We start from the raw sequence: 12,129 nt of genomic DNA, 5'->3' as shown, positions 1-12,129 counted from the left end.
GGTAATCAATGTATTTGTTTCAATTCATGTTACCTGTGAATATTATCTAAAAAGTTTGAACAAAGAGCTTTCAGGTAGTGTATATATAATGTATATATATGACTATATAATTAGTCATGACTATCAGTGGTTAGGAAGGTTTCTTGTAACTGCTAATGAAAAGAAGCTTCGTCTTGGTAGCATTGAATGTTACCATCCAATTACGTCCTCATTCCACTACGAACTAAACAGGCTGGAATGTTCCAGAAAACCTGTATATAAAGATTTACCTGCTAAAATCAAATCAGCTTTCTCTTCAATTTCATAAGTTCTCCACGTGTTGGAAGGAACTTTGTCTGAAGGAGACGTTAAAATCCCGTCATGATTTTATGCGCGACAGGCATAAACTTTAATACCCAATGTGGAAATTTACCTCATCGAGCGAGGATTTAAATCTTTTCTTCTTGTGTGGAAATGTAGATGGAATATTATACAGGCCTGTTGAAAGAGACAAGAGTTCAGTGTATATGTGTTGTGGTTTGTAGTAGGAGCATGCGTCCATGTATGTAGCATCAGAAAGAAATTTTGAGTGTGTACTGCATGTGGAAATAGTCATGTTTGTATTCATACTAGCCTGGGTCTAGATCACGCTCCAACACAGAGGTGTGCTGTCAGCAAGAGCTGAGAAGAAAGAGAGAGCGAGTCTATTGCTAGTTTCACGTTTTATACACTCAGTCATGTGACTGAAACCTGGTTTCTGATTGGATAAGCCAGGAAGAAAGTGTATTTAAAATCTCCAGCCATGAGAATTTACTCCTGCTTGTATTTGTTGCAAATCCATCTGCTACAGCTCTACACTTTTTTGTCACCAGGTTCAACCCCACGACCGGATATTTTGTGTCCAAGAAATATCAATTTAGTCATGTTTAATTGGTACTTTGATTTAGTTTCATGCCTGATTTTCTTATAGCTTTCAGAACTTCACTAGTTCTATTTTGTAAAAGTTTTGAAGTATTTGCCCAAGTGATATCATCTTCTGAGTTTCTGCATCTGTCAATATGTTCAATGATTGATGCAATTTTTGCTGGAACTATGTATATCGTAAGAGATGTGAATTTGAATCGCCCACATGGTGAGAAGATTCCAACTTTCTTTGTCTATCTTGATTTGCCAGAATGCACTTGATGTAGTACTTTCTTTTTATGACCTTGTTGAGATTTCATGGGTCAAGGTATATACGAAGCAAGCTATTGGGGTTTCTATTACCACTAGTGATGAAATCCATTCTGTAGGTTAATGTACTGGTATGATGACACCTAATTCTGTTATGACACAATGTACTGTGATATGTATTGATGAGTGTACTAAGTTCTTCAAAACAGTCTTTGAATTCCGAGAGAAAATCAAACTTGTCTGTGTTTATCTTGTCTATTCCTCAATAATGTTCAGACTGGTACAGACTTTCAGCCCAAATATAGGAAATGCTACTATAAATCGTCTTGGTTGCCCTGTAATCGTTTTTGTTATTGAGTTTTTTTGTAAAACTGATTGACTTTAATCCTCTTTGTAGAACCTCCAGTCTTTGTCTAGTCGATTCGGTTGTTCATCCGCTTTCATCTTTTTTTTTTCCAGAGTTAAATTTGATTCAGCAAAAAGTGAACCTATAGTGTCTATTATTATAACGTCCTGTACCAAGCTGTCACAGAGTTGATGAAACTCACATTTTTGACTGAGTGTTTTTATATCGGTGATTAATTCATCAAATGATTCTGCCTCTAACGAGCAGTAGGAAAACTTAAAACAAGAGAGTGTTACATTATTTCGTCGAGTACAGTTTCTCTAGATTTGTTTAAAATTGTCCCAAATGTAAAACTATTTTCCTCGGTTTGAAAATTTAAATTTTTATAAAGTTTTTCATTAATTAGTGAATCAGTAGGTTGTGCACATTTTTGTGGTTCTTTGGTGATGAAAGATTTCCTTTTGGCTATTTATTTTGTAGATTTTCGTTGAATACGAAGATCATATTTTTGTTTTGTACACAATAATGAATCGATAAAGGGCGAGCTGAGTAATCACATACTTTATTTTTGAAAAGCTATTACAAGAAATTTAACCAACAAACTAAAGACAATAACCCTGTTTGATTTCCTACTAAGACATAACTACCACAACATTTCTCTTCTTCATTGATGATGTGCATTTTCCTTTCTGATGCAATTCTGTATGTGATTGGTCAGATCTACCTTCAAGTATTGAGTTTCTTATTCTGACATCTGTTTGTATATCCATGTCCCAAAGAATTTTGTGACTTTCAGTTTCAAGTATACTCCTAACGGTTTGTGCTTGTACCATTTGTCTGGGTGTTCAAGATGCAGTTATCTGCATAATTCACTGCACACTGCCTTCCCCGCCTGATCATGAATTGTTGCCTTTAAAGAGCTGTGTGATAAGTGGGGAGTAAGGCAGTTTTTTAGGGAGGTGTATCGGCTGAGTGGCAATGGGATAGTGGATAGAAATCATCGCACCATCAAGGCTGCTGAGGAAAAAGCAACATTTCACACATGGAGGCGGTGTTTTGGTACAACATCTCACCGAAAACCAGACAAGATGAGACAACTGTGCCTCATAGAGCCATCTTCACATATAAGTGGCAGCATCCGTGCAACAAAATGGCAGGAATTGAGGGTGAAGGAGCTACCATTAAAATGAGTGAGGAGGTGTGGGTAAAGCCCCCAATGCAAAATGTACCACTCGCTGGGGAAGGGAGGTGCGTAACAGGAACGCAGTCGAAGAACAATGTGATGGCGAATGATGTTCCCGAGCATATCCTAGACCTGCATCGTGTGACCCTGCTGGTGTGCAATGATGGCAGTGAAGAGGAGGAAATCGAGATCCACCAAGAAGCTAACGATGCACCCCAATTCGACTTAGCCCCACACTGCAGTTCTTTACAACTGGACGAGAATGTCTGTAATGAACCTGAAAACGTCCCCAAGAAGTTGTCCCCCAAAGGCCTCAACATGAGAGGAGGAGGCCTGCTTGGATGAAGGATTATGAAGTGTCTTAGTGATCTCGAAGATCAGGGGGGGCGTGTGGGGTATATGCGAAAGGAAAAAAAAAAGTACCGTTTAAGATTAGGTTATGGTTAGAAACAAAAACAAGAAAAATAAGTAATATACGACGTACCGGGTGAATCTGCATCGCTCTTTGGAAAAGAAGAAGGAAAGGATGGCTAGCTCATTTATATATCTGAAGGGCATCTTGGGAAGGCAGTGCATGATGGGAGGAGCTATTTTTTTTTTGTTGTCTCTTCTTTTTTTTTGATAGAAGGATATAAAAGCCGGGAAAAATTCCCTGCAAGGAACACAAAAAGAAAAGAATCGTGAACATCAAGTAATATGTGCTGCTGGCATTCAGGTTGTGCGGTGTGACATTAGTGGCGAGAGGCCGAGTGTGGTCAATTGGAAAAGAAGAGGGTAGAAACGTGCTATTGTCGAGCGAGTGTGTGGTGTTTTATCATAGAACGGAAGACAGACCAAAACCTCTTTACTAGGCTTTACCGAATTAATTTCACTGACAATAATAAACGTTTATTTGCTGTTATCTGTACGGGTCACTATCGTTTGTTCGCGCGTGGGAATTGAAGTGAGTGTTGCAGTGGAAATGAGAATCCAGCGTGTAGACAAAGAAGAGGATATTAGAGTTGTCATCAGTTAGCAGTTAGCTACGCGAAGGTGTTCTCAGGGACCAGTAGTAGATAGAGAGAGAAAGAGTGAGAATGTGTACATACAGTCTGTTAGCTTGTGCCCCATACATAGTAGTAAGTGGGCGTGACGCACGCGGGCGGTCCGAAAACCGACCGACCTGCACGGAATCTGGGCCGGAAAGGAAGAGCCGATTGTTACTCTCTCTTTTATACTCGTTTCCAGTGGTCTTTTGCGCATGTGTATATTTCCTTAGAAAACGGAAGTGACGTCGTCCATGTGTGCGTTCGTGTGCGCGTGTGTGAGTACATATGTGTGCGTTAGCATGTGTGTATATACACGTAAATGTGAGTGTATGCATGCGAACGTGAATATGTGTACATGTGTGGACATGGGCGCGTATGTTTGTGTGCGCGTATGTATATGACATAGCTTGAAATGTGAATGTGTGTTTTCGTGTGAGACTTGAAAAAGGCTTGTACACAGTTCAATATTCGAAGGACTGGCCGGTCTCTGCGAATTCTCTATATTTTCTGCATTAGGTGTATTGTCAACTGGATTTGTTTCAATCGAGTGGGCTGGGTCTGCATTTACAAGGTCGGGTCGAGTATTCTCAGCAGGAACCTGAAGTCCATCAGAGCGTGGAAAACGAGCCAAATGTCTTAGCGCTACTGAATCCTCCCAGACATCATTATGCTGTATTCTTACATGCGTAGGGTTGGTCTCGAGGAGTTCCACTACCTCGATGATTGGGTCATACTTGCTCCTGTTGCCAAACTGTTTCAATAGTACCTCTCCAGGTTCGCAGAGCCAAACAGGTAAGGCAGTACCAGTAGAAGAGCGCCTTTCAAATTTGAATAATCGTTCATGGGGGAGTTACATTCGTACTAGTGCATAGTAAGGAGCGAATAGAATTTAAAACATCAGGCAGAACGTCCTGCCAAGCACTAAGAAGTAGCTGTTTAGATTCCAGGGCCAATAATATTGAGTGCCAAATAACGCCATTATAGCGCTCGCACTGACTGTTTCCTCTTGGGTTGTATGCAGTAGTGTTATTGCACCCAATCCCAAGTCGCGTCAGGAAATTTCTGAACTCCTTCGACACAAATGATGTTCCTCTATCAGAATGGATGAAAGCGAGGAGTCCAAAAATAGAAAAAATATTCGTCAGGCATTTGATTGCGGTCTGTGAAGAACAATCACGGCAAGGGAACGAAAAGGGAAATCGACTGTACTCATCCACGATAGTAAATAGGTAACGACATCCTTTTGAAGATGCCGGGACAGGCCCCTTGAAGTCTACGGAGAGGCGCTGGAAGGGAGCAGTAGCGTGGATCAGTGTATTGTTAGTAGGGCTGAAGAATTGAGGCTTTATTTTTGCGCACGTTGTACACTCGGTTGTCATGCGCCGAACTTCATCAATTGAGTATGGTATATTTTGTGATCGTATAAAGTGCCAAAAACGCTGTACACCAGGGTGTATTAATGAACTGTGTATGGCCCTTAGTTCCTCCAAGGAGGAAGTAGCAGCACCATACACTCTCGATAAAGCATTCGGCAACAATGTTTTCACTTCCGGGACAGTGTTTTATATCGTACGAGAATGGGAGAAGCTCCATTTTCCACCGAACGATTTTATCGTTTGTAATTTTTCCTCGGTTAGCTGGCTTATACATAAAAGATACGACTTGCTGGTCTGTTAAGATAGTAAAGTGATTCCCAGCACGGAGGTCCCTCCATTTTTGGACACATTCAACTATCGCGTAAGCCTCTTTTTCAACTATGTGTAGTCGTATTTCCAATGGGTTTAGTGAGTGGGAAAAGATCGCTACTGGCCTATCAGCCCGTAAGAGGGTGCCTCCGATAGCCTTTTCTGAGGCATCAGTTTTGATAGTAATTGGTAGTTCATCGTCGATAACCTTAACAGATGATTCGGCGACGTCCTTCTTAAGTTTCTCGAAAGAATTCACAACTATAGGCGGCATGGGAAATTGTTTATTTTCAACCAGGGGATGAATTTTGTGTGAATACTTAGGTATCAATTTCGTGTAGTAAGAAAACATACCAAGACACCTTTTTTACGAATTTGAATTGAATCCGAAGGAGGAGGCATTTGCAAAAGGGGTTTCTACCGCTCAGGATCAGGTTGGATAGTTCCGTCACAGATTTGGTATCCAAGCAAATTGATAGAGCAAAGCAAAAACTTTGATTTTACTCGGTTTATTTCGAGGTTGTATGTTGAGGCAGCCTTTAAGAAACGTTCCAAGTTAGCGTCATGCTCCTCTTGAGTTTTACCGCAAATGGTAATATCATCAATGTAAGAAAAAGTTTTCAGAAATAAAGGAATTCATAAATCGTTGAAAGGCAGAAACCCCATTAGTGACACCCATGGGTATTCGTTTGAATTGATACAAACGATTTCCAGCTTGAAAAGACGTGTAGGGCCGATCTTCGGGACAAATTTCAATTTGGTAATAAGCCTTAGACAAATCAATCGTATTAAAAATATGATACTGAGCAATTTGATTTATGAGATCCTCAATCCGAGGCAATGGGTACGCGTCAAGTAGGGTGAAACGATTAATAGTTTGGGAAAAATCAACCACTAATTGTTTCTTTCTATTAGGCGATGAAGTTACGACAATTTGAGCATGCCACGGTGAATAGCTGGTTTCAATGACGTCGTCCTTAAGCAGTTGAAGAATTTCCTTTTCAATAAATCGGGCATCCTCCGCACAGTAGTTTCGGGATTTTATAGCAATGGGTCTGCAATCAGGAGTCAGGTTTCGGAACAATTTTATAGGGGCACAACTGATCTTGGTTAGCGCGCAAATTTTTAAGGCAACCTGAGATCCACCAAAAGAAATAGTAACGCCCTGGTGTAGTTTCAAAAACGGCACCCCAAGTATAATGTCCATACAGGAGTCAGGAAGGTTAATCCCTTTATATTCACAACCGTTGAAGAAAATGTTCTTGGTGCAATATTCAGAGAGTTTAAGGGAAACGGCAGATAATACCATAGAAATTATAGAGTTCCGTTTTAAAGTGGGCAGTCTCATTGTTTTGACAATGCGGGCACTGATAAAATTATCAGAACTGCCGGTCTATAAGGGCAGTTAACCTTTTTCCTTTTAACTCCACAGTTTCGGTGATAGGAGGGCAACTATCACCACTTTTAGCGCGGGTCCCTATGATAGCAGAAGAAGAACGTGAAGGTGTCGTTAGAGTAGAACAGCAAACTTTAGAAAAATGCCCGAGTTTACCACAGCTTCAACATACCTTATCGTGGGCAGGGCAAAGGCAGCGGTCACCCTTAAGGTGACGTCGCCCTCCACAGTTGTAGCACTTGCCACAAACAGGAAGAGCAGCACATTTTTAGTTCCCATAGTAGAAGTAACAGCGACTGCCCCAATCTGAGAGGCATACGATTCTGCGCAAAAGTGAGCTGGTTCTAAAGCCCTAGCACATTGAGTAGCTTCTGTGAGAGTTAGAGTGTGTGTTTCAAGGAGCCTAGCATGTATCAATGAGGACCGGAGACCACGAATGAATGCATCATGGACAGATTCATCCCTGTAAATGGTGGCCGTTACGTCTTTAAAACAACAGTCAGCGGCAAGTCAATTCAAGGCCTGAAAGTATTGGTCGACAGACTTGCTTTCTTGTTGCAAACGCGTGGAAAGCAGATGTCTAGCGTGAATAATGCTTGGAGACTTGTCGTAAACGCCTTTCAATAATTCCACTGCATGTTCAAAACCAGAGCAACCTTCGATAACGTCAGCAACAGAGGGACCGATGTTTAAATAGAGAACTTCTAGCTTATCAGGGTTTAACGAAGTGGTAGTTGATAAGTAGTAATTAAAGTTGCGGAACCATAATTTCCAAAACTTGTTGGTGTGAGGGTCTGCTGAGGAAACATCAAATTTATCCAGGCGAATTATCTTCTCCATGAGGAAAATAAAAAATTAGTTCGGTAAATTGTGGTGCTTTACTGAACTAATTTCACAGCCAATAATAAACGTAAGAGCAAATAGTAAACGTAAGAGCAAATAGCAGGTAGCAGCAGTAAACGCAAGAACTGTTAGTAACGAAATGTTGAAGAAGAAAAAAAACTCAGCCCTTTTAAAAAGGAAAAGGATTGTGTGCAAAATCACGTGCCATAGAAACTTTTACTTTAACGGAAATATAACAGAGTGACTCACTCCTTCCTGAACCCCAGAATCGAATCCTGATCATAACCTCACACTTGCTGCAGTAATTATTCTTTCAGTGTTCTGCATTATGTATTTTTCTAATTCTTTTTTGTATCATTTACACAATCTTCTATACAAACTAGTCCTCCTCCTCCTCCTCCTCCTCCTCCTCCTCCTCCTCCTCCGTCTTTCCTTTTCACATAAAGTTGATCAGCACCCTATTTGGGTGGAGTGCATTGTGCATAATCATGAGTTTCCTGGTCTTATGATCAAGATGTCTCAGGAAGATCAGGTCTATTATGACTGATAACAGCACACTATAATAGACATGAGGAAAAAAGCGAATGTACACACATCCAAAGTAATAGCAGAAACCTTTAAAAATGACCTTCAGTCTGTAGTGGAATGAGGTCGTAAATGGATGGTAACATTCAATGCTACAAAGACTAATCTTCTTTCCTTTAACAATTACAAGAACCCTAAACCACCAATTACCATGGCTAATAACAGCCTATCCAAGTGCTTATCATTCAAATTCCTTGTCTTAACATTCACAGGCAACGTGCATTAGAACAAATACATTGAAGACATTGTCAAGGCTACTGCAAATAAGGGGAACTCCCTCTACTGTGCTATAAAATTATGCCTGAGAGTATACTATATCTCTAAACAGCCACCCTTCGCCCATGCATGGAGTATTATTGCTACATTTGGGCTGATAAATCTACCCTATTCTCTCCTTAAAAAAAAAAGTCTCAAATGTAATTGGTCTTGCCCCATTGGCTAAGCTCTAAGCTCTGTCCTATTATCACAATGTTGCATCCCTATGCTTGTTTTACCAACATTTTAATGATGAGCTCAAAGCGTTTGTGCTATCTCAATGTACATATTATCGACTAACTCGACAAACAGCAAAATCTCTGTAGTGAGGACAACACGGAAGGCGAATGATAACCTGTGAACAAAGCTTTATTCATCAAGAAGTACAGCTATATAAGCAAACCAATGAACGATGTAAATAATGACATTCACCCAGTGAGATTATGCAATGATATGCAAAAGTGCAAGTTTAAGCATCTCTATTTCTCAGGTGGTAGGGGTGGGCACATTGTTGCTTATGAATAAGTTCTGATGGGGTTTTATTGGGCGATATATATATATATATATATATATATATATATATATATATATATATATATATATATAAATTTCCCCGGATTCTTCAGATATGCAAGGTTCTAACGAGGTATCTGGTTGTAGAGGTTCAGCTTCCGTCATTAGTATGTATCTTGCAGTTTGGGGGCAAGTTGTTGCACATCATCTAGCGTCAGCGCCGAATTTTCTGTGATACATTTTGTCTATCACATGAAACGGGTCAACCTCTGCTGAAACTTCTCCTTCTGTACCATTGGAGAGTGTTGTTGTTGTTTCTGGAGTAAGTCGATGTGTTTGGAGAACGTCTGCCAATTGTTGTGAAAGCTTTTCCACGGTGGACTTTAATTCCGCTAATTCCTTGTCTCAGGTTTGAACTAGTTGCCGTTTAACATAGATAATACACATTTAAACCATAACATTACAGTTAAAACAGGTGATTAAAAGTTTAGAGCATGGTTAATTGTGGTCTCAAATATTTTGGCAAAAAGTGGGAGGAGGCTAATAGGGCGATAATTTAATGGGTCAGTTCTTTCGCCAGAATTCTTGAATACTGGTACTACAGAAGCAGTTTTCCAACAGCTCGGAAAGCAAGATTCATTAAGGCATTTGTTGTAGAGTTTGGACAGAACTGGAGCTACTTCGGCTGAGCACTTTTTTAATAGCACAGCTGGGATGAGGTCGGGTCCACATGCTTTGGAAGTGTCAAGGTTTTTTATGATAGCATGCACCTGAGCAGGGGTGATTTTCAGATCGTCTAGCGTGGCGTCTGTCCGCATAGGAAATTGAGGTAGGGGGTGGTTTAGAGGGTCCAGTGTGGAGTTTGAGGCAAACCGACTGGCAAGCATGTTAGCCTTCTCGGTTGCTGAGCAAAGAACCTCGTGATTGTTGGTTAGTGGGGGAATTGTTGATTGCCCATTATTTACTACACTGTTGTAGATTTTCCAGAAGTCACGAGTTCCTAGTTTTTGTGCTTCGATGCGTTTTTTAGTGGTTTCCGTAAATTCCCTCTTAGCTGTCGCTATTTCTTTCTTAACGTTACTTCTAGCTTCTATGTACTTCTGTCTGTTTGAACTGGAACATTACATTTAAAACAGGTTATTAAATGTTTAAACTAAATAAAATTACTATGAGATGATTGATTAACGATTGAAATAAGTAGCAAATAAAATATCTATGAGATGGTTAATTTACGATTAAAAAAACAATTAAAAATTAAAAAGTGATGATGACGTCCTTAAAATAATATTCGTTTGGACGTAGCTTTTACATTAATATGATGAAGTCTTCTAATTAATGTGGGACCAAACGGTAAACTCCACAATATGTTGAAGTCTTCTCATTATGGTTTATCAATTGGCGAGCTCTCACAATAATATGTAGAGGTCCCTAAAATAAACCTTCAATAATATGATGGCTGTTTTTTTTTTCTTATATATTGATCAGATGTAGTCACCCACAATAATATTTTTTTAATGGATCTGACATTATGCCCCCCCATATACTAAAATAATAACTTTGATATATTGCCTGGACTGATTATTTCATTACAAACACACCAATCAATTAATTCACATTTCATTATTTTTCATAATTCTTGGATATGTTACTAATTTCGACAATCATTTTTCCTTATTTTGATCCACATTACGTCCCCTTTTACTAAAATAATAACTTTGATGTATTATGTGGGCTTTTTATTTCATTACAAACATGCCAATCAATGCACTCGCATTTCATAATTTTTTGTAATTTTTGGATATGTTACTAATTTCTACAATCATTTTTTATAATTTAAACAAACATTATCGCCCCCTCCTTAGTAAAATAATAACTTTTATATATTACCTGAGCTTTTTATTTCATTACAAACACACCAATCCATTAACTCCTATTTCATCATTTTTCATAAATCTTGGATATGTTAATAATATCGAGAAACAATATTCATAATTTTTGACCCACATTATCGCACCTTTACTAAAATAATAACTTTGATATATTGTGTGGGATGATGATTTCATTACAAACACACCAATCAATTAATTCTCATTTCATAATTTTTCATAATTCTTGGATATGTTACTAATTTCGACAATCATTTTTTATATTTTTAACCCACATTATCGCCTTCTCCCTTTAGTAAAATAATAAATTTGCTATATTGCCTGGGCTGATTATTTCATTTGAAACACATCAATCAATTAACTCACATTTCTATCATTTTTCATAATTGTTGGATATGTTACTAATTTCGACAATCATTTTTATAATTTAACCAACATTATCGCCCCATCCTTACTAAAATAATAACTTTGATATAATGCCTGGGCTGATGATTTCATTACAAACATCAATCAATTCCGGGTATTTTCATAGTATATATGTTCCACCTATCTTATCCAATCCCGGGTGATGTCACATATTCTCCTAGTATATATCTTCCACCTGTCTCATTCGATCTAGGGCAATGCTGGGTATTCTGCTACTATATGTTTTCCACCTATTTCATTCAATCCTGGGTGACGCTGGGTATTCTGCTAGTATATATTTGCACTTATATCATCCGATACTGGGACTGACTTTATGTCTGATACCCTGCTATTAAAAATATACATGAAATAATGTAATCTCTAAATCATAAACTGTTTCAGCCATTTCCAGAACTGACTTTATATTCCCCCAACCTACTGTTAAAAATATGAAATAATGTAATATCTAAATCGTAAACAGTTTCAGTCATTTCCGGGACTGACTTCATATCCCCCACCCCACTATTAAAAATATACATGAAATAAAGTAATGTTTAATGAATAAACAGTTTCAGCCATTTCCGGGGTTGACTTCATATCCCTCCATCCCACTGTTAAAACATACTTGAAATAAAGTAATGTTAAAATCATAAACTGTTTAATACATAAAAACATTAACATGGTTAGGGATGAGGCAACCATTACTTCAACGTCAATTTTTGATTGTAGTATCAGTCTCAGCATTCCAGTGACTTTAATTCCCTCCCCTCCTTAAAAGAAGAGTTTTTACAATTACTGCCATGAGGACATGAAGGACCAAAATATGAACTCAGCATTACTCGATATATTTAC

The sequence above is a fragment of the Euprymna scolopes genome, chromosome 4 (assembly GCF_053919585.1).
Source record: "Euprymna scolopes isolate OS-2025 chromosome 4, ASM5391958v1, whole genome shotgun sequence".
Taxonomy (NCBI): Eukaryota; Metazoa; Mollusca; class Cephalopoda; order Sepiida; family Sepiolidae; genus Euprymna; species Euprymna scolopes.
The sequence above is the reverse complement of the archived record's forward strand: the minus strand, read 5'-3'. Positions refer to the sequence as shown.